Genomic DNA, 23234 nt, shown 5'->3' with positions numbered 1-23234 from the left:
ACATTTAGTTTACTATTACGCTGTGCATTCTATGGTGTAATTAACTATATTGGTGCTTAGAAACTCACCCTCCTCCCGTGTCCACCCGTGTCCACCCTCGCTCTCGAGGCGTGCACACTGCTTGCTCATGTGCCAGCCCCCAACACGTCACCAAACACATCCTCACTCGCTTTGGTCTGTGCTACAGTCCGCATGCAGCTGTGAGCCACGTTGACTGTATGCTACGCTGCGGGTTGGCTAGTTGTAATTGTAATAACACTGTACATTGCTATCATAATGGCATAATTAGCAAAGGAAGACGGACAGACCATTACCGTATAACCGTTAAAGGTGTAGGACTTTCCTTTACAAAATTTGCAAAGACAGCCAAAGGCATTGGTGAGCACAGTTTGTTACACCATCAAGAAGAACCTGAACAGGTTCATATGTGACAGTTCTGTATTTAGTGACTGGTTTAATCTGCTCTTGCATTTTGCCATGAGAGTTGTCGTGGCACTCTGTGCCTGCACTCGGAGAGCAGCGCTGTACAAGAACAAAGTAGTTTGGACTGTTGTATTGTATTTCTGAGGTGGCCATCAAAGATTGGCCATCGAGCTCTTTGAAGAGGACTATTTGTATTCTGTTTAAATGTTGTATTTACCCCATTTTTTGATACACATGGCATGCTATGCCTAACTGGAAGCAGGTATCTGTCTGAATTGCCCTACAAGGGTTTTTGGGAGTATCTCCTTATATTCTTACAGAGTCAAGGCTGGAGGGTTCAAGAAACAGGGTCTATTAAAGCACAATGAGACATTCCTTGTGTGATTTGGGGCTATACAAGGAATACATTGCTGTTTTATTTTTAAAAAACCTGCAGTATATTCCAAGATTGTTGTAGAGCGGGGTCCCCAACTCCGGCCCTGGAGGGCCACAGTGGCTGCAGGTTTTCATTCTGAACCTTTTCTTAATTAGTGACCTGTGTTTGCTCCTAATTAGCCTCTTTTATTTGACTTGCTTTTGAAGACTCAGACCCCTTAATTGTTTCTTCTTGAATTATTTAGCAGCCAAACAATAATGAGATACACAATGAACCAAAACATGACCAATATTGTCAAACATACAATATCTGAACAGAAAGAAAGGTGAAGGTCTGAGGAATGCTGATCTGCTCAGGTCCACAAAACATTTGACCAGAGCTCTTAGTAAAGAGAAGATCAACAATCTGGAAATGTCTGCTATTGAAACAAGGACAGCAGCAAACAATTAAAGAACGGGTTTAGTTAACGACAAGACTCAGCGCCTAATAAAGCAGGTGGTTGGAGTGAAATTGGTTGGAGTTTGAGGCCCTGACTTAGTTGGTCTTCTGTTGGCTCCCTCACTTCACATTTGGGTGCCATTTTAGGAAGGAAGTGAAGAAATTCAGAGGAACAAATCTTAAAAACAAGTCAATTACAATGAAAGGAAAAGGAGTTAGAAGCAAAAACAGGTCACTGATTAAGAAAAAGGTTAGAATGAAAACCTGCAGCCACTGCAGCCCTCCAGGACCGGAGTTGGGGACCCCTGTTGTAAAGGTTCAAACAGAATTGCAGTGCCTAAGAAGGGCTGATATATCCTACATAGCAGCTACAAAGACTTAATGACTAAACATTTTTTTTTCCAATTGCAGTCACTATAACACATCTTTTAATGACTGAACAAGATTAGCTGGTGAGCAAAAAATGTGGCAAAAGACAGAAGTCTTTGAGAACGCACGCTATAATTCAATCGGAAATATTTCCAAAAAGGACAATTAGGAGATGAGGGCCTATAAAAATTTAATAGGCTTCTGACAAAATGGCAAATTTTCTTCAAGTAAATGTTAATAACTCCAAAGGTATTCATTCTGGGCACAAAAAAACTATTGAGAGAATGAGTTCAGTTGACAGTCAGTGCTGTCATTTAAATCTGTAAAATACTTGCATTCAAGAATGTTGGGATTTTCTTTAGTTACATTTATGATTGAGAGGGAAAAAAAAGTTTTGTTCTTAAATTGCTTTTCTTTCCTTTTCAAAAAGAAATAAGGATTTCAGACACAGGTGAGTATGCATCTTTGTAATTTGTAAACAGTACCTAAAACGGTGGTTTCCTAACTTGCACTCGACAGTGCCTTTTGTGAGACGTCACAGTGCCAGTCACACTTATTGATGATATTAATTGCCCTGCAATCACTTGAGTCCATTTAGCATTTACTTAACATATTTGAACATTAGAACAATCTGGAAGAGAACAGGCCATTCAGCCCAACAAAGCTTGCCAGTCCTGTACACCTTATGCTTTCAAAATAACATCAGGTCTAATTTTGAAAGTCCCTAAAGTCCAACTGTCCACCACATTACTTGGTCTCTTATTCCAAGTGTCTGTGGTTCTCTGTGTGAAGAAAAACTTCCTTATGTTTGTGTGAATTTTACCCGTAACAAGTTTTCAACTGTGTCCCCGTATTCTTGATGAACTCATTTTAAAGTCACCGTCTCAATCCACTGGACTAATTCCCTTCATAATTTTATTCACTTCACTCAGGTCTCCTCTTAATCTTCCTTTCCTTAAACTCTAAAGGCTCAGCTCTTTTAATCTTTCCTCATAACTCATCTCTGTAACCCTGTAATCAGCCTAGCTGCTCTTCTCTGGACTTTTTCTAGCGCTGCTATGTCTTTTTGTAGACTAAAAATTCACACAGTACACCAGATGAGGCCTCACCAGTGTGTTATTAAGAGCCACCATAACCTCTGATATTTTTATATATACAGACATATGTGGAAGCGAAGGTCTGTGATACAGTTTGTATATTTGTAGCTGGAAATTCATAAAGGGAGAAAATGAATCATGTATCTTAAAATAGTTTTAACCCTTTTCAGGAATCATCATCAGAGGAAAATTCTAGATAAATATATACATTATATTTAAAAAATATTGCCTTCTCCATCCTGCCTAATCCAATTGAAGGACCAGAGTTTACCCAGTAGCTTTGGCTATAAGGCCGGGACCCTTTCTGGATGAGGTTCGTGGACTTTACAGGTCTCCAGACTCTCACACACTCACAGAGGGATAATTTGAAATCATTAAGCTGTCTAACATGTACGCTTTTGGAATCTGAGAGGGAAACTGACACACACTGGGCTTGAGATTGGGGTCCAGGATACCGAGGCAGCGTGGCTAGCCACTGCACCATAGACAGATAGATAGATGTGAAAGGCACTATAAGATAGATAGATAGATAGATAGATAGATAGATAGATAGATAGATAGATAGATATTTTAGTGTAGTCGGCAGGATTAGATAGATAGATAGATAGATAGATAGATAGATAGATAGATAGATAGATAGATAGATAGATAGATAGATAGATAGATAGATAGATAGATACTTTATTAATCCAAAGGTGAAATTCACATAATCCAGCAGCAGTATACGGATACAAAAAAAAAGATATATATTAAATTAAAGAGTAATAAAAATGCATGTAAAAACAGACAATAACTTTGAATAATGTTAGCATTCACTCCCCCGGGTGGAACTGAAGAGTCGCATAGTGTGGGGTCTGAACGATCTCCTCAGTCTGTCAGTGGAACAGGACGGTGACAAAAGTCTGTCACTGAAGCTACTGCTCTGCCTGGAGATGATCCTGTTCAGTGGATGCAGTGGATTCTGCTCAGTGCCCGTCGCTCTGCCACAGATGTTAAACTGTCCAGCTTTATTCCTACAATAGAGCCTGCCTTCCTCACCAGTTTGTCCAGGCATGAGACGTCCTTCTTCTTTATGCTGCCTCCCCAGCACAACACCACTTAGAAGATAGAGGGCACTCACCACAACCGTCTGGTAGAACATCTGCAGCATCTTATTTTAATGTCACGCAATGCACAAAATAAGGCCGCATTTCATATTGGCAAAATCGATATAAGAAAATTTTATTTAATGTCTAAGTTGTGATTGTTTTTTGCCTCCAGTCTGATACTGTGGAGTGTTTTAAAAAAACTGCTAAACACTTGCTTTTTTTAATTTGGATTTTTCATTGCTAATTTTAGTTATACTCTTAATAGACTGAATAGGCATTTAATTATGCAGTTCAGAGATTTGCAATCTTTACTAATCTCTACTTTCTTTTTCTGCACCCTCACCGCCTGATCAAGGCACCATGCAGCCACCTGTGATGATGGAATGAAGGCGAGTGCCCCAACTGTCCACAAGACCATCTTCATTGAATCCTCTCGGACAAAGCCTGGAAACCACGAGGAATGACTGAACAACATTTTTTTTGTTTGTTTTTTCTGTCATCCTGGCCATCTGACCTTACCACTGGACTCATCTTTAGAGACAAACACTCACCAGCCACTTTATTAGGTGCTTCCTTGCTAGTACCAGGCTGGTCCCCCTTTTTCCTTTAGAACTACCATAATTCTTTGTTGCATCGATTCAACAAGATGCTGGAAACATTCCTCAGGGATTCTGCTCCATATTGACATGATAGCATCACATAGTTGTTACAGATTTGTTGGCTGTACATCCATGATGCAAATTTTCTCTTCCACCACATCCCAAAGGTGCTCGATTGGATTGAGATCTGGTGACTGTGGAGGCCATTTGAGTACCGTGAAGTCATTGTCAGGTTTGAGATGATTTGAGCTTGGTGACATTATGTGTTATCTGGCTGGAAGGAGCCATCAGAAGATGAACACACTGAAGTCATAGAGGGGTGGACATGGTCAGCAACAATATTCAGGTAGGCTTTGGCATTTAAATGATGCTTAGTTGGTACTAAGGGGCCCAAAGTGTGCCAAGCAAATATCCCCCACACCATCACACCACCACCAGGCTAAACCGTTGATACAAGGCAGGATGGATTCATGCTTTCATGTTATTGATGCCAAATTCTGAGCCTACCAACCAAATGTCAGAAGAGAAATTGAGACTGATCAGATCAGGAAACATTTTTCCAATCTTCTGTTGTCCAATTTTGGTGAACCCGTGCGAATTGTAACCTCAGTTGCCTGTTCTTAGCTGACATGAGTGGCACCCGGCGTGGTTTCCTGCTGCTGTAGCCCTGTAGGTTTCGACATATTGTGCGTTCAGAGCTGCTCTTCTGCACACCTCGATTGTAACGAGTGCTTATTTGAGTTCCTGTTACCTTTCTATCAGCTCAAATCAGTCTGGCCATTCTCCTCTGACCTCTGGCATCAACAAGGCATTTTTGCCCAGATAACTGCCGCTCACTGGATATTTTCCCTTTTTCAGACCATTCTCTGTCAACACTAAATATGGTTATATTCCAAATCGTTACCTCAGATCCTCAAATGAGTGTCTCCTTGGAATTCCAAGAGCAAAACTTAAAAGAAGTGGTGAGGCGGGCGGCCTTCTGCTGTTATGCACCTAAAATCTGGAATAGCCTGCCAATAGGAATTCACCAGGCTAGTACAGTAGAGCACTTTAAAAACACATTACTTTAACATGGCCTTCTCATAACTTCACTTTAAATTAATACTGATACTCTGTATATCCAACTCATTATAATAACTATTCATGGTGGCTCTAAAATCTGTACTAACCCCTACTCTCTCTACTGTTTCTTTTTCCGGTGTCTTTTTGGTGGTGGCGCATCTACTCAAAGCACCGTGATGTTCCAACAATGATGGATGGATTAAAAGCCAGAAGTCTGTATGACCATCATCATCAAGTCCTTCCGTGAGAACCCTAAATACAAAGAGGACTGTTTCATTGATGTTAGGTAGAATGCCCAGAGGGGACTGGGTGGTCTCGTGGCCTGGAACCCCTGCAGATTTTATTTTTTTCTCCAGCCGTCTGGAGTTTTTTTTTTGTTTTTCTGTCCACCCTGGCCATCGGACCTTACTCTTTTTCTATGTTAACTAATGTTGTCTTATTTTAATTTCTTATTTTGTCTTTTATTTTTCTTCATTATGTAAAGAACTTTGAGCTACTTTTTTGTATGAAAATTTGCTATATAAATAAATGTTGTTGTTGTTGTTGTTGCGTGAAAATCCCAGTAGGTCAGCAGTTTCTGAAATACTCAGTCCAGCCCGTCTGGCACCAACAGCCATGCCACGTTCAAAGTCACTTCAATCAACTTTCTTCCCCATTCTGATGCTCAGTTTGAACTTCAGCAGGTCATCTTGACAACGTCTACAGGCTGAAATGCACTGAGTTGCTGATTAGATATTTGTGAATAGGTGTACCTAATAAAATGGCCGGGGAGTGTATTTTATGATATTGTATATAAGAACTATACCATCCATCTACAGTATTATCCACTACATCATAACTACAGGGTCACAGGGGTCTGCTGGAGCCAATCCCAGCCAAAACAGGGTGCAAGGCAGGAAACAAACCCCGGGCAGGGCGCCAGCCCACCGTAGGGTGCTCACACACACTAGGGAAAATTTAGAATCACCATTGCATCTCACCTGTATGTCTTGTGACTGTAGGAGGAAAATCACATTCAGACATGGTGAGAACATGCAAACTCAACGCAGGGAGGACCCAGGAAGTGAACCCGGGGTCTCCTTACTACGAGGTAGCATCGCTATCCACTGCGCCACCCTTCATGGATTTTAGTTCTTAAAAATATCTCATTTGGTTTCAAAGAATCCTAGTAATCAACAAACTCAATTTAAAGTTGCCCACTAATTATATGGAACCCCCCCCCCAATAAACAATATGCATGTAGATTGTCATCTGACCCAAACTGACCCACCGTGCCAGCAAGGACTATACCCTTCTATTAATTACATATCTATGTTTTATAAAATATAGATTTATATTTTCTTTGCTAAATCTTACTCATTAATATTCTTACCTAATCTTATATGTTTTTCGTTTCTTGTAACTTTCTCTTTGACATCTTGTGAATCACTTTAAGCTACATTGTTTGTTTGAAAATGTGCTATACAAATAAATATTTGTTAGAGTTATTTTGTCATCATAGTGCCTTTGAAGGAGTACTGAGCCGAGTCTACTCGTGGAACCAAATCTCCCCACTGGAAACACCAATGAAGGAAACATTTTAAATGTGTGATTAACCTGAAGTGCCTAGAGCGCCGTCTCTTATGGGTTGCCATTGTTGAGTCATGTAGGGTCACGACTCACCATTGTATTCAATGTGAATGGGCTGTGAACAGATATCAAAGTGTCTCACGATGGGTTGCAGTGGGTCGTTTTGCTCAATGGACATTGGTCTGCCCTGGCATCAGAGGTGAATTTCCAAGGGGCACATGCTGTTACTGTCTGCAGTGATTTTCCAAGGCCCTAAACCTGACCCCAATGAAACCGTTTCTCCAAGGTGAACCTGACCTGATATAACTGTCGGCAGCTATTCTATAATGAAAATCACCTGGCAATAACTGTCTGCGGCGATTCTCCAAGGCTGAAAACAATCGGTCCTCGGTCTCGAGGACACTAAGAAGGGCAAGATTGAGTCGCAAGAAAAACAAAGTAAGAAATCCTGGCCTAAAGAAAACCCACACGAATGGGTGCAGAACATCCAGTCACACACAGTCAGCTACTGGACTGGATTTCAAAGCCTCACCTTTGTAGCTTTGAGGAAGGAGTACGAACCACAAAAGTCTCGAGCCGTAGACACAAACCATCCACTGTGAATGTGAAGCATGGTATCCACTCATACTAGCTTTGATTCTTGAGAGCCGATAAAGAAAATGAAGCTTCTGCAAAGCAACACCCCACCGATTTAGAAGTTTGACGTAGTTATGAAACTTTCAGGCACAGCACATTTACTGGTGAGTTTTGTTTTTCTTTCGGTGTTCGGCATTGGCTGAAGTTCATTAAATCTGCCTCACCATCTTACAGCGTTCAAACGTTTTTTTTTATCCATTTTTTTAAAATACAAAGCAAATCTTCTGGCGAAAATTGCAATAAGGTAAAATCCAAATGCTCGGCACCCACCCTATAACACAACCCGACCCTGCAAAAGAATTAAGGAGTCCATGAGGGCCGGCATGTGAGGGAATAGCACAGCATCGCCCTCATTATGGAGAAGAAGAGCTAAGGATTAGGGGTCCACTCGTGATCAGACCAGCTGCACCGCATTTATCCATTTATCAATACAAGAGCCAGATGACCTATTGATCCTCACCACGGAAAACTCCAAGAGGGTCAGATAAAGAAAAGAAGACTTCCAGGCACAAAAAGAAAAAGAATCAGGAGATTTCCAGAAAGTGGTGAGGGCAGTTTTAGTAGTGAATATCCCTAATACAAATATCCTCAGCTGGATAACAGATAAATGCAGCGAGGAAACGTCTAGAAGTAGCAAAATGTGGTGAAGCAATAGAAAGTATGGAAGTTGGAAAATCAGACACCCCAGACCAAAGGCTAAAACACACAGAAAGACAACCTCAAAACAAATACTTAAATGTACAAACCTGGGGCGTTCATGGAGCAAAAGTGACAGTTTGGGTCAGATGACAATCCGCAAGCATATCGTTTATTTTCCATATAATTAGTGGGCAACTTTAAATTCAGTTTGGTGATGACTAGGATTCTTTGAAACCAAATGAGATATTTTTAAGAACTAAAATCCATGAAAGGCGGGATGGTGGTAGAGCTGCTGCCTTGCAGTAAGGAGAACCAGGGTTCGCTTCCCAGGGTCTTCCCTGCGTGGAGTTTGCATGTTCTCCCCGTGACTGCGTGGGTTTCCTCTCACAGTCCAAAGACATGCAGGTGAGGTGCATTGGTCATCCTACATTGTCCCTAGTGTGTGCTTGGTGTGTGTGGCACCCTGCCCAGGGTTTGTTTCCTGCCTTGTGTTGGCTGGGATTGGCTCCAGCAGACCCCCGTGACCCTGTGTTAGGATATAGCGGGTTGGACAATGACTATCTATCTATCTATCTATTATATACTGCCTTTCATTTCTATCTATCTATTATATACTGCCTTTCATATCTATCTATCTATCTATCTATCTATCTATCTATCTATCTATTATATACTGCCTTTCATTTCTATCTATCTATCTATCTATCTATCTATCTATCTATCTATCTATCTATTATATACTGCCTTTCATTTCTATCTATCTATCTATCTATCTATCTATCTATCTATCTATCTATCTATCTATCTATCTATCTATCTATCTATCTATCTATCTATCTATCTATCTATCTATCTATCTATTATATACTGCCTTTCATTTCTATCTATCTATCTATCTATCTATCTGGCTATCTATCTATTTATCTATCTATCTGGGCAGCACGATGGTGCAGTGGCACACACACACACACACACACACCTAGCATACACTAGGGACAATTTAGGATCGCCAATCCACCTAACCTGCATGTCTTTGGACTGTGGGAGGAAACCCACGCAGACACGGGGAGAACATGCAAACTTCACACAGGACGGACCTGGGAAGCAAACCCAGGAGAAAGGGAGGGTGAGAACAGAAAATGGGGACCTAGGAGGGAGGGCCGGCAGATGTCACATCCACTGCCATACTGGATGCAGTGTAAAAGCCCAATGGTATAACTGAAGATCCAGCAGTTGAACACCACCCTCACCTTTGTCTTTTGTCTTTATTTTGTTTTTCAGAAAGGTAGATAGAAGAGACCTCACATTAAACCCGTCCCTTGAGACGGGGATGAAATGAAAGCAACGCTCTAACAAAACTGAGGTGAAAATGTATAGTAGATATAAAAGTGTCCCACTTGTTGTTCCAAGCTACAAATATTCATGAAAGGCAGAGAAGTTTAGCGTCATGCAGACCTTCTTCCAAAGCGCACCACTTAAGTAGTATCTTTACAAAAACGGGCAAAGTAAGGAAATGCATTCGGTGTGAAATTTTATTATAAATCACACTCATTTCTTTTTTTAATTAGGAAGAAGGCGATAGAGAAAATGAGGATAAGAGCCTCTGGGGACTCTTAAATGTTTTCAGTATTGATCGACCTCCTGATCTGAAAAGGATGCAACATTTTCTAAACAGCTGCTTAATGCATATAATGCATTTAATCTTCAGTTCATCTATTTTTAATACCTACCCGCGTGTTCTGCTCTGCTTTCATCTTCTTCACTGAAGATCTAGGGTGTGATACGTGAACAAGGCAAGAAATAAGCAGCCATGTCAGACTTGACAGCAAAGTCAAGATGAAGAAATGAGAATTGGCAAAATAGTGGCTCATTAGTGAAGAAAACTTTTGATTTTATTTTTTATGGCGCAAGAGGGTAAAGATGTAAACCTCTCTGTGCAGCAGGAGTGTCCTTGATGTTCAAAAGATCTGGGTCAATTACATTTCAATTATATAACACAAGGCTTATGTTTAATGCTTAAAACTACTAAGTGAAAAATTACATTTTCACCCACAAATCTGCAAGTTTTATATTAATCTATTAAGGCAGAGTTTTTTTGGAATGATTCCTCAAATTCAGTGAAATTAGCACCGGGTTAAGCTTTATTTTCCTTTGAGTCTATCTATGTGCGCATCCATCCTTCAGATCTGGATTAATCCTTTTCAATCATGGCAGCATGAGCCACAAGGCAGGATCAATTCCTGGACAGGAGGCTAGTAAACTGCAGAGCACACTCACTACACACACACATTAGAACAATTTGGACAAGGACAGACACTTCAGTCCAACAAAGCTCACCAATCCCAACAACCTCATTCCCCCAAAGTAACATCAAGTCAAGTTTTGATGGTCTCTCAAGTCCTGCTCCCCACCACACTACGTGGTCACTTATTCCAAGTGTCTCTGGTTCTCCGTGTGAAGAAAAACTTCTTCATGTTTTGTGAAATTTACCCTTCACAAGTTTCCAACTGTGCCCCCGTGATGAACTCATTTTAAAGTCACTGTCTCGATCTATTAGACCAAGGGTGCCCAATACGTCGATCGCGATTGACCGGTAGATCGCAAAGGTGGTGCAGGTATATCGCGTTGCATTCAAAAAAACTTTTTTTTAAACGTTAGTCTATCAGATATCATTCCTATGACATTTGTCACTTGATCGACAGTCTGAGATCTCCTTTCTTCTAACACACTGATCATCCCGCACTCACGATCAAACGTGCAAGCTACTGCAAAACTCCGGCTGTGATCTAGTTAGCCTTCCAATTTATATCGACTAAAGAAGGGATTAAAAAAATAATTGTTTGGGGAGGGTATGGGCTGAACGTGGAATTGGATTTTTTTTCTCGCAAGTCACACTTGAAGTGCATTTGTCTGACGTCCGAGGTTCGATCCCCAATGAAGGGTGCAGTGAGTGTGTACATCTGATGAGCCCAAAATAGGTCGAAACACGTGTTGCATACTCTTTGCATTATTTGACAGTCAACTATGTAACATTCTATGATGTGCTTCTCGCAAATGAGAAGGCACCCATGGCGGATGTTTGCCGACTTGCAGACCAACCATACGCGTTACCTGGTAGGTAACCACCCATACAATCAGATTGTGACTCAGACTTCGAATGCTATGTGTGTATATACATATATATATATATAATTTTTAATGTAGGTAGATCATTTCAACCTGGTCATTTTAAAAGTAGCTTGCAAGCCGAAAAAGTGTGGGCACTAATTACCTTCACAATTTTGTCTGTCTTATCTGTCCTCCCGTCCTGTCTTGTATGTCAACATTAGAATAATCTAGGTGACTGTACTTTCTCCAGTCCTGTTCAGCCTACTGTACATACATCGGACTTCCAATACAACTCGGAGTCCTGCCACGTGCAAAAGTTTGCAGGCAACACTGCTATTGTGGGCTGCATTAGGAGTGGGCAGGAGGAGTATAGGAACCTAATCAAGGACTTTGTTAAATGGTGCAACTCAAACCACCTACAACTGAACACCAGCAAAACCAAGGAGCTGGTGGTGGATTTTAGGATGCCCAGGCCCCTCATGGACCCTGTGATCATCAGAGGTGACTGTGGGCAGACCTATAAATACCTGGGAGTGCAGCTGGATGATAAATTGAACTGGACCGCCAATACTGATGCTCTGTGTAAGACAGGACAGAGCCGACTATACTTCCTTAGAAGACTGGCGTCCTTCAACATATGCAATAAGATGCTGCAGATGTTCTATCAGAAGGTTGTGGCGAGCACCCTCTTCTACGTGGTGGTGTGGTGGGAAGGCAGCATAAAGAAGAGGGACGCCTCACGCCTGGACAAACTGGTGAGGAAGGCAGGCTCTATTGTAGGCATGGAGCTGGACAGTTTGACATCCATGGCAGAGCGACGGGCACTGAGCAGACTCCTGTCAATCATGGAGAATCCACTGCATCCACTGAACAGGATCATCTCCAGACAGAGGAGCAGCTTCAGAGACAAACTGCTGTCACCGTTCTGCTCCACTGACAGACTGGGGAGACCCCACACTATGCGACTCTTCAATTCCACCCTATTTTTTTATCATCAGTTTGCTGCTGCTGGAGTGTGTGGATTTCCCCTTGGGATTAATAAAGTATCTATCTATCTATCTATTATATAGTGCCTTTCATATCTATCTATCTATTGAATAGTGCCTTTCATATCTATCTATCTATCTATCTATTATATAGTGCCTTTCATATCTATCTATTATATAGTGCCTTTCATATCTATCTATCTATCTATTATATAGTGCCTTTCATATCTATCTATCTATCTATTATATAGTGCCTTTCATATCTATCTATCTATCTATCGTGGCGGCATGGTGGTGCAGTGGTAGTGCTGCTACCTCACATTTAGGAGACCTGGGTTCGCTTCCCAGGTCCTCCCTGTGTGTTGTTTACATGTTCTCCCCATGTCTGTGTGGGTTTCTTCCTGATACTCCAGTTTCCTCCCACAGTCCAAAGACATGCAGGTTGGGTGCATTGGCGATCCTAAATTGTCCCTAGTGTGTGCTGGGTGTGTGTGTCCTGTGGTGGGCTGGCACCCTGCCCAAGGTTTGTTCCTGCCCTGTGCTGGTTGGGACTGGCTCCAGCAGACCCCCATACCCTATCTATCTGACATTCAGGCCAACAAAACTCACAGTTTCCAACTGTGTCCCGTGTTCTTGATAAACTCATTTTGACATAAAGGTTGCAATCTGCTGTACTAATTCCCTTCATAATTTTAAACAACATTTATTTCTATAGCACATTTTCATAGAAAAAATGGAGCTCAAAGTGCTTTCTTTACAAGATGAAATTAGGCAATAATATTATAAAGTATGTAAAACAGAAAAAAAAGCAAACGGTAAAGTCGGATGGCCAGGAGAACAGAAAAAACAAAAAAGAAAAAACTCCAGTTAGGCTGGAGAGAAAAAAAAAATCAAAATCTGCAGGGGTTCCAAGGCCAAAGGACTACCAGCCCAGACTTGACACTCCAATCATGTTAAGTTAAACTGAAAAGGTTCAACTCCTTCATCCTTTCCTTTGTTAGGGATGCCAGGGGCAACGACCCGGCCGGGACGCCGTGAGGGACCGGATGTGGGTCTGAGCCCACCCTGGATCACGTGGGGGCCGCCTTCCTGGTTGCTTTGGGGGCCACGGGTCGAGGGCATGGAAGCCCCACCTTGCAGGGGCCCGTGGTCACCGCCAGGAGGCGCCCCAATGCCTTGGGGACCTGTTGCCTCAGCACTTCCGCCACACCAGGAAGTGCTGGGAGGAAGATTTGGAAGGACACCCGGAGAGCAGCCGGGAGAACAGCCAGCACTTCCGCCACGCTGGGGCGTGGCCAACAAGGGAATGCCGGGAACCACTTGGAGCTCATCCGGGAAAGAATAAAAGGGGCCGTCTCCCTTCATTCAGAGCTGGAGTCGGGTGGAAGACGGATGAGGCACGAGAGAGAGTGTGGAGGCGGCCCAAAGAAAGGAGTTTGTGAGGCCAGGACTGTGTGTGTTTGGGGGGTTTGTGAGTGTGCACTGGACTTTATTCGGTGTCTGAGTGACACGTATATTTGTAAATATTGTAAATAAAAACGTGTGGTGGTGACAAACAACATGTCCGCCTGTCTGTGTCCGGGTCGGCTCCAAACCTTATACTTTGTAGTTTATACCTCTCAGTCCCATTTCAATCAAAGATTGCACCTGTCAGAATAAAGTCCTGCATCCAATTCTACATAAGGAGCTCACATATCATAGATATATCTCTATATATATATAAAAATCCAACGTCTGTCTGTCTGTCCGCCTTTCACGAGAGAACTACTTAACGGATTTAGATCGGGATTTTTTTCTATAATTTGCTTGAACATTCTGGTCGATTCTGTGACTTCTCTCATCGCGCTAAGAATCACAGTTCGCTTGTGGCACCAATTTATTCACGCTAATCCGAGAGAGAGAGACTTCTGGCCGAGGGGAGGAGGAAGAGTGATGTCGGGAGTGGGAAGCCGAGCAGCAACCCCGTCACTGATGCGCCAGCCTGCACTCCAGTCGCTCGACCTCTGCATTTCACAGTGTACCTTGCCTCCACTTAGCTAGCGATACCTGTTTTTGTATTGATCTTTCAAGTTTGTCCTATTTCACTACTACGTGGGCCGTACGGGACGGCTAGTAAATTAATATAATTAATAGAAAAGTGACGACCTTATCTAAAAACATCATATTGTGGGACTCTACAGAGGAGTCCGATTGTGACACAAGGCAAAAATGAGTTGCCACCAAAGGGCAATCCAAGGTGAACAAGTCCTGAGACCCAATCTACCAACAAAGTGAAACAACAGAGCAAAATGGTCAAAAACCCAATGAATCTCAAAAGCACACCAATAAATTCTTAATTTGAATTGCGTACATCGTGTAAAGTTGGTGCCGACGTTGCTGTTTTGTGATAAAACAGATTTAACTGATTTTGAAATGCTTATTTCTTTTTTTATGATATTTCCTAATCCCAAGATATTCTGAGAGATAGTATTGGAATATAAATAAAAGGAAATACTGTAAACCAGCCAGAGAGGATGCACTAACCAGTGTGTTTCTTCGTGCCGGTCCCAAGCCCGGATAAATGGGGAGGGTTACGTCAGGAAGGGCATCCGGTGTAAAATTTTTATCCAAATCCATATGCGGTCAGATGATCCGCTGTGGCAACCCCTAACGGGAGCGGCCGAAGGAAGAAGAAGAAACAAAAGGAAATAATGAAACCTGAGATTAAAGGTTAGTGTTTGCTTCTCACCATCTGTCTCCAATTCCAGAACCTATCCTGGCAGCAGTGGGGCACAAGGTAGCAAAAAGTTCTGGACAGGATGCCCGCCTGTTACAGGGCCCACTCACCCACACAACCTTTACCAGGGGTCAGCTTAGAGCTGTCAACGACCCTAACTTGCACATCTCAGGGGACTTTTGAGGAAAACCCAAAAGCCCAAAAGAGAAGGTGCAAACTCCACATGGACAACATCGGGACAGGGGAATCCACAGAAAGGATGCTGGATGTGTGACATGGCAGCACTGCCCGCTGCACTGCCATTTTTAAGGTACTGTGCCCATACACAGTGTAAAGTTGCCGAGATTGCTGTGCTATGATAAAACAGACTTAACTGATTTTGAAATGTTTTTAATTTTTTTAGGATATTTCCTAATCAGAACACACGTGACCTGACAATAGGCATGCAATAATAATTTGGCAGAAGCAGAGAATAACCTCTTGATCCTAAAAGACATATTGTATAATGAAACTACGCTCAAATGAAGTAATTAACCAAGCAATGTCTAAAAAAACAACACCTGCATCATTTTTGATTGATGATTATTACCATTTTTACACATAGAGACATTATTAGAATATAATAAAAGGAAACTTGAGATTCACGTTCAGTGTTTGCTTCTCCGCTTGTATATCCATGTATTATAACGATAACATTAATGACACAAATAATGAAAAATCTGATTACTTCTAATCATTAAATGTGCCACCTCCATCATAGCAACTTGTGGACTGTTTAAATAATTATTAATCTTAGGCTCTGGGCTTTTATAGAAGACATTTGAAAAAATACCTGGCTGTCCCAATATACGCTACATGTACATTTGCATATGGCCCAGTATTTACATTCCACGCTTGGTTATTTCACTCTCGTTCTTATTTAATTAACGTACAGTACATCACAAAACATCTAACATTAGTAATTACACAGCTAACAAGAGTCCACACAAAAGCCATTATATTCGTGTTAATGCTAATAGTAAAGAAGAATTAGCACAGAACTCGTATCAATGTTCAGAATCTGCAATGCAATTAAAACCAGGAGATATCAGTAATTAAATGGCCACCTCCCATGGGGCCCTTTGTTATTCTTACTTTTTTCAAAGTTAATACAGGTGGGGAAAAAAAAGAAAAAAATACCAAAGGTCACAAAAGAAAGAAAGTGTTTGTTTAATTCCCGAACAGAACACTTCGGCATTGTTCACTATGGAAAATACTGATGGTATAACTTTGGATCCTTGTGTAAAATTATTAACTATCTGAAAAAGGATTAAAAAAATAATAAGTAGAAAAGTATAGTAGCAAAAATGCATAACTGATTCACTCCTTGCACACTGACTTTAAGTCACACATGAGCCAGATTACCAGGATGGCATGTTTTCATTTAAGGAATGTTGGAAAAGTTAGACCTCTTGGAACATTGCAAGATGATGATTAATTAATTCACGCTTTTGTTTCACTCGCGTATAAGTCGGGTCTTGAAACCCTGAAAATCGATCATAAAATCAGACCCGACTTATATGCCCGTTCAAAAATGTGACACTTATTTATTTTTTTACATCTTCTCGCCTCCTCCAACCTCTCATCAGTTTCTCAGACACATCAGTTTGTTGCAGCAGCGCAGTTACCAATTTCTTTCACCACTTCAACGACTTTTAATTTAAAACCAGCTTCATATTTTCTTCTGATCGAACGCTACATCGTAGATAAGGGATGCTCTTACGATAAAGGTGTGTGCGGGTGTGAGATACAAAAAAACACAAAACAGTGCAAACGTCACTTCAGAATAGTTTCGGTATTACTGTGTGGTCACGTAGGCAAAATAGACACAGAGAGAGAGGTTAGGACCGCACGCTGATACAGCGCATTGCCGCACCCACATAGAGAAAAAAAAGGCAGTGTGCCCCGTGGTTGCTCTGTCAGGTGGGCATTAGCATATCGTAATCTCTTGGACCAATAGCGTGAGTTTTCGGCATGCGACTTATATGATCAACGTTATAAAATACCGTAAATCTTAAGTTAAAATCAGACCCTGACATATACGCCTGTTCAAAAATGCGATAATTATTTATTTATTTTTTAAATCTTCTCGCCTCCTCCAATCTTGCACCAGTTTCTCAGACACATCAAATTTCGTTGCAGCAGAGAGGTTTCGCCACTTCAACGGCTTTTAATTTAAAACCAGCTTCATATTTTCTTATTGAATGCTCCATCGTAGATAAGGGATGCTCTTACGATAAAGGTGTATGAGGGTGTGAGATACAAAAAAACACAAATCAGTGCAAACGTCACTTTGAAATAGTTTCGGTATTACCGTGTGGTCACGTAAGCAAAATACATAGAAGCTAGCTGACGCCCGCCGTAGCATACAGCGGTGTAAGAATAGGAACGGAAAACGGTGAGAAAGAAATTCAGAAATCAAGACGAAAGACATACTTCTTGAAAGACGCAGTTGTGAATCGGTGTTTTGTTGGAGACGACAGATAATGAGTCGAAAGATCTAACCCTAGAAAAAGCCACGTACAACTGACCACGGCTGAAGACTGGTTGTTGTAGATTAACGCAAATCTTTGCAAACGTTTGTCCTTGGGACTTGTTGACAGTATATTTCTCTTCTGGTTTGTCCTGTTACCTCTTCAAACCCGGTCCCCCGCACACGCAGCCCACACGACATTTCTCGATTCCTATTCCTCCTCTTCCAAACACGTCCCCACGGTGGCTGCGGCCTCCCATACACCCCCACGCCGCTTTTCTCGATTCCTATTCGTCCTTCGGACTACCGCGTTCCCCGCTCCTCTCTCATGACCCCATTGCTGTCACATTACTGCCAAAGTTAAAAGTCACGCGGTCAATCTAGATATAGGGCGGTGACGTGACGTGACCGGGTTTGAAGAGGACGCAAGACAAACCAGAAGTGAAATATACATAAAAGATAAAAGGCCGTGTGCTCCCGCCATGGTTACTCTCTCAGGTGGGCGTCAGCATATCGTAATCTCTCTGACCAATAGCGTGAGTTTTCTGCATTCGACTTATATGACATTATTATACGGTACAAGGAAGCCTCGACTTATACGTGGGAGAATTTAAAACGCGAGTATATACGATATGTAATACTTCTAAATATATTTATAATAGGTAGTACAAATAAATTAAACAAATTGTAATGAACTCATTTTCTGATGCCACTTTGTCCAGTGCATGGCTGGGCCTGAAGAGTTTCACTTCTTCAAGGACTTTTCTGCCGATGCACGCTTGCGGAGTGTAGACCAATAGCTACATCCTATATACTTTTTTTCATTTTAGTGTAAACAGAAATACTTTCTTAAATGACATGAAAACAGTAGTGTGGATGGAGATCGTATTAGTTTAAAAACACCATTTCTACAAAACAAACGTAATAGTGTGGACGGAGCCCAAGACGTGTCTGTTGACATATCGGTAACACTAAACTGTCTCAGTATGAACTGGTGATAGAATATTCCAGCAAGCAAATGCATTTCAACAGTACAAGTGACTCCAGTAGTGACAATGGCTTATAAACACTTTAATCTGCTAATCTGGCCATTTGAAAGCATAAAAGATCAACCCAGCACTAACGCTGCTGCCAATGTGGCAGTTTAAGGCTGCTTCTTTTGATGGCACCAATATGGAATCCATGGTAATTGATTATAAGTCGCTCTTAAATCTTTGCTTTATCAAACTGTCCCATTTGAATTGTAGAATCTGACATCCCACATGTGGAAATCTGCAACGAGTAATGTTAAAGAGCAGAGTCTTCCCATTTACGGTTCAGAATGATTGCTGCCTTTAATGACAGAAGCAGGTGCTAACAATGCCTGGATGAGTGATGGATTAGCAGTGCACTCTGTCACTATAGACATGAAAGAGTTACATGAGGCTATTGTTCAAGGGTATTAATTACAATAATTACAACAATTCAGAATTACCATTAACTACTTTTTTTGGTGTTATTATTCCTTTGCTAATATTAGTGTAAACAGTTTTCAATTGTATGTTCAGCATGGTAAATCTCTAAAAAAAGATGGCTGCCTCTTTCGAATGCTATGCTTTCTCATCTCTCCTCCATATAAATCAGACAAATCCGTCACGGATAAGCAGTGGGGAAAAATAAAAGACACTGAATTGGTCCAATCGATATCCCTTTCACTGATTTTCACAGTTTATGTTTCATGTTAGGGTGCCTGTTTAAAAATGAGGCACAGCACTTCCATAAAACACCATTTTATTTTTCTCTGGAACTCTTTTGCATATAAAAGGCAAAGAAAGTTCAGAAGTGAGCTGCATTCCAAAGAGAACAGTTTTTTTTTTCCCACACTAAGTTAATAAGTTTATAGGCTGACAACAAAACTTCATTTTTGATACTTATTTTTTTTAATGCAGTACTAGTTGTGCTATCCGTGTAAGACAAAGCTGTAGGATAAATAATCAAAGTAGACCTCAACGTTAACATTTACAATGCACCATCTATTGGAATGTGTTGTGGAATGCATATGGTAATAAAATGCATTGCATTTGCCAATCCAACAGATGGCACATCACAAACATTTGTAGTAATAAAATGACAAATGCAATACATGTGTCTCTGTTATATGCCATTTGGTATGAGATATGTAAAAATAGTACTAATGGTTCTGATGTGCCAACTGTTGAAATGACAAATACAATGCATATGTCAAGATTATATGCCAGTTGGTATGAAATTCTTAAAACCACTGTTAATGTTTGTGATGTACCATCTGTTGGAATGACAAATGCAATGCATATATCTCAATTATATGCCATTTAATATGTGATTCATAAAAGCATTGCTATTGCTTGTGATGCGCCATCTACCAGAATGACAAATTCAGTGTATTTTGTTACTGCAAATGTTTGGAATAACAGAGACTGACCAACTGGACAGACATAGAGGTACACAGACGCTTATACTTTTATTAAAGTGGATTTTAGATGGATGTATTGCTTGACTGTCCCAGGGCAGCCATCAAGAGGACACACTGGCACTCCTTTTGAGTCAAGCAGTTTACACTTTAGGATGCTGGTAACCGTATTAATTTTTCCCTTGCATGTTATTATTGAAATTGTATATGTTCCAAACTATTGGGATATATTTTGAGGTATTTTTTATTAACTATATTTTTTATCAGTTTTGAACAATTTTGTTTTAATTATAATTTTGTTTCATTGGTGATGCTCCTTCTACATTTTTGAATTTTTTTGAGAATGAACTGCAGTCAATATATCTACTGTGAGGCAAAAACCAACCGACTACCAAGTTATGAGGTTTTTACAGTAATAAGAATTGCCTTTAAACTACAGCTTTGAAAAACCTTCATTTTTAATAGCTATCTGAATACAAAGAATTAACCATATAAACATTTGATAACAAGATTTTCAAACATAAATTTAATAAATCAGAGTTGAATTAGTGCCATCACTGACCCACATGGAGGAGTAGTAAAAGCCTTGCCCGCTCCCCTTGGCTCAGTGGGCTCTCTGGTGTGAGGTTCAAAAGCATGAGGGGGGTCTGCTTTGTGGCACTACTGCAGCTTTCAAGACGACAAATTCAGTTACAAATACACGTCAAAACTGACAGTGTGAAATTAAATCATGATGTTAGATGAGAGATGCATACGTGGAAAGGCTGGATCCACATATACACTTTAAGTTGATTTAACACTATTTTATTCTGCGATGTGTCTCCTATAATTTAATATAAAAAGTTAATTAACCAGAGTTTGGCATTAACTTCAGCTTCGCTGCTCATCTGACTCCCGGTGCACTTCACTGGCGACATGGCTGCCATAGTGAAGTCTTCAGTCGTGGTTGTATGCCTTGTGTGTTTGTGTATGTGTTCCTAAACACTGGGAGGCACTTTTAAGTTATTGCTTGTATTAAATGCCTTCCTATCAGCTTGAAATAATTTTGTTTTAATTATCATTTTGGTTTATAGGTGACCCCCCTTTCATTTTATATTATTGATGACACACACATACGTGATTAATGGACAGTTTCCAGGATTGTGTAATATCACTCCGAGTCATGAGGGGGCACTGTCAGACTTTTTCTTCATTCTCTGGACCGAAGACCATCCACAGCAAGACCCATGATGTCACTCCCACTCTGGCCAATAACCCCGCCTCTTCCTGCCAAAGCACCTTTAAAACCAGCCAATAGACTCCAATCTGAAGACATGACCTCCGGCGTCAGCACATGATCGTCTGTTCTCTGGGTTTCCTTCATTACTACCATTTTTTTTTCCCCAATTGCAATATACAGATTTACCACCAGGGGCCCAACTCTTCATCTGTTCCTTTCGTTTTTTTAATACTGGTAATAGACAACTGTGCTGGATGATTGCAGAATTCTTTCCTTATTGAAGAAAAATCCCTTCACAACATTTAGCCAAACCAGGGACACTCTCTGTAAGGTAGGCCTATCATTCCCAAAGTGCGCAATCAAGAGAAAACCTCATGAAAGTAAATAGAGTGCGTTTACCACAAAGTGCACACCACTGGTAAACCTCAAACACAGGATGAGCAGATTCGACTTTGCTAGAAAACATTTTTAAAAGCCGGCCCAGTTCTGGAACAACTTTCTTTGGACATGCAGAGAATGATGGAAAGAGAAAAGTATGAAGAAGACAAGGAATGATGTCGACCACATCATCTGTGAAACACAGTAGAAACAGTGTTATACTTTAAGTTACACTTCAAGTTGATTGAACACTGGCTATTCTATTCCATGATGTGTCTCCTATAATTTAATATAAAAGACTAATCAGCCAGAGTATAATTTTTGCTTATAGGTGATCCCTCTTTCATGTTTTCGAGAACGGGCTGCAGTTGTTACTGGTGTCACACACGTGATCAGTGGACAATTTCAAGGATTGTATGATAGCTGTTAATACCAGTCCGAGTTATGACTCAGGCTTTTCTCTTACAGAAGACCACCTACAATAACCCCACCTCTTCCTGTCAAGACACCTTTATAGCCCGGAGCCACCTAAGATGAGGCAGCCAGTAGACGTAACCTCCAGCATCAGCATAAGGTCAACTGTTGTCTGTGTTTCCGTCATTACTGGCAATTTTTTTTCCAATTGCAATCTACAAGTTCACCTCCGGGTACTCGTCCTGGGTATGACGTCAATCTGCATCCTGCCCTGCATGTGGGCCCTCCAAGCTGCAGGGAAAAACCTGGGGGATGGTGGCTGGATTGGCACTCCAGCCACCATAAAAAACCTCCGACTGTTCCATTGCACCTAAACTAGTGTGGTGCTGAGGTGTCACCCGTCACATGGCTGCACTCGGGTCCTAACCTGGGGTCCTGAATTAGTCTGTCATATGGTGGGTGCGGCAGTGCACTCTACCAGTGCCTGCTCCTAACCTCCTCCTCCTCTACCAGTGGCGGCCCAACTCTTCATCTGTTCCTTTTATTTTTTTAATACTGGTAATACATTTACACTTTAAGTTGATTGAACACTGGCTATTTTATTCCAAGATGTGTCTCCTATAATTTAATATAAGAGACTAATCAGCCAGAGTATAATTTTATCTTATAGGTGATCCCTCTTTCATGTTTTTGAGAACGGGCTGCAGTTCTTACTGGTGTCACACACACATGTGATTAGTGGAAAGCTTCAAGAATTGTATAATAGCTGTTAATAAGTCTCCGAGTTATGACTCAGGCTTTTCTCTTACAGAAGACCACCTACAATAACCCCACCTCTTCCTGCGAAGACACCTTTATAACCCGGAGCCACCTAAGATGAGATGATGTCACACACACACACATGTGATTAATGGATTGTTTCAAGAATTGTATAATAGCTGTTAATACCACTCCGAGTTATGACTCAGGCTTTTCTCTTACAGAAGACCACCTACAATAACTCCACCTCTTCCTGTCAAGACACCTTTATAACCCGGAGCCACCTAAGATGAGATGATGTCACACACACACACACACGTGATTAGTGGAAAGCTTCAAGAATTGTATAATAGCTGTTAATACCACTCCGAGTTATGACTCAGGCTTTTCTCTTACAGAAGACCACCTACAATAACCC

The 23234-nt window shown here is 41.1% G+C and overlaps 1 protein-coding gene across 2 annotated transcripts in view; it reads right to left on the bottom strand.

The window, feature by feature from the left end:
* Positions 1-23234, bottom strand: part of LOC120542238 (teneurin-2-like) — a 1685504-nt gene that overhangs the window by 1189648 nt on the left and 472622 nt on the right. The window lies entirely within an intron of this gene.

Source organism: Polypterus senegalus, chromosome 13 (genome assembly GCF_016835505.1).
Source record: "Polypterus senegalus isolate Bchr_013 chromosome 13, ASM1683550v1, whole genome shotgun sequence".
NCBI classification, from domain to species: Eukaryota; Metazoa; Chordata; class Cladistia; order Polypteriformes; family Polypteridae; genus Polypterus; species Polypterus senegalus.
This window is presented reverse-complemented; position numbering and strand designations above follow the sequence as displayed.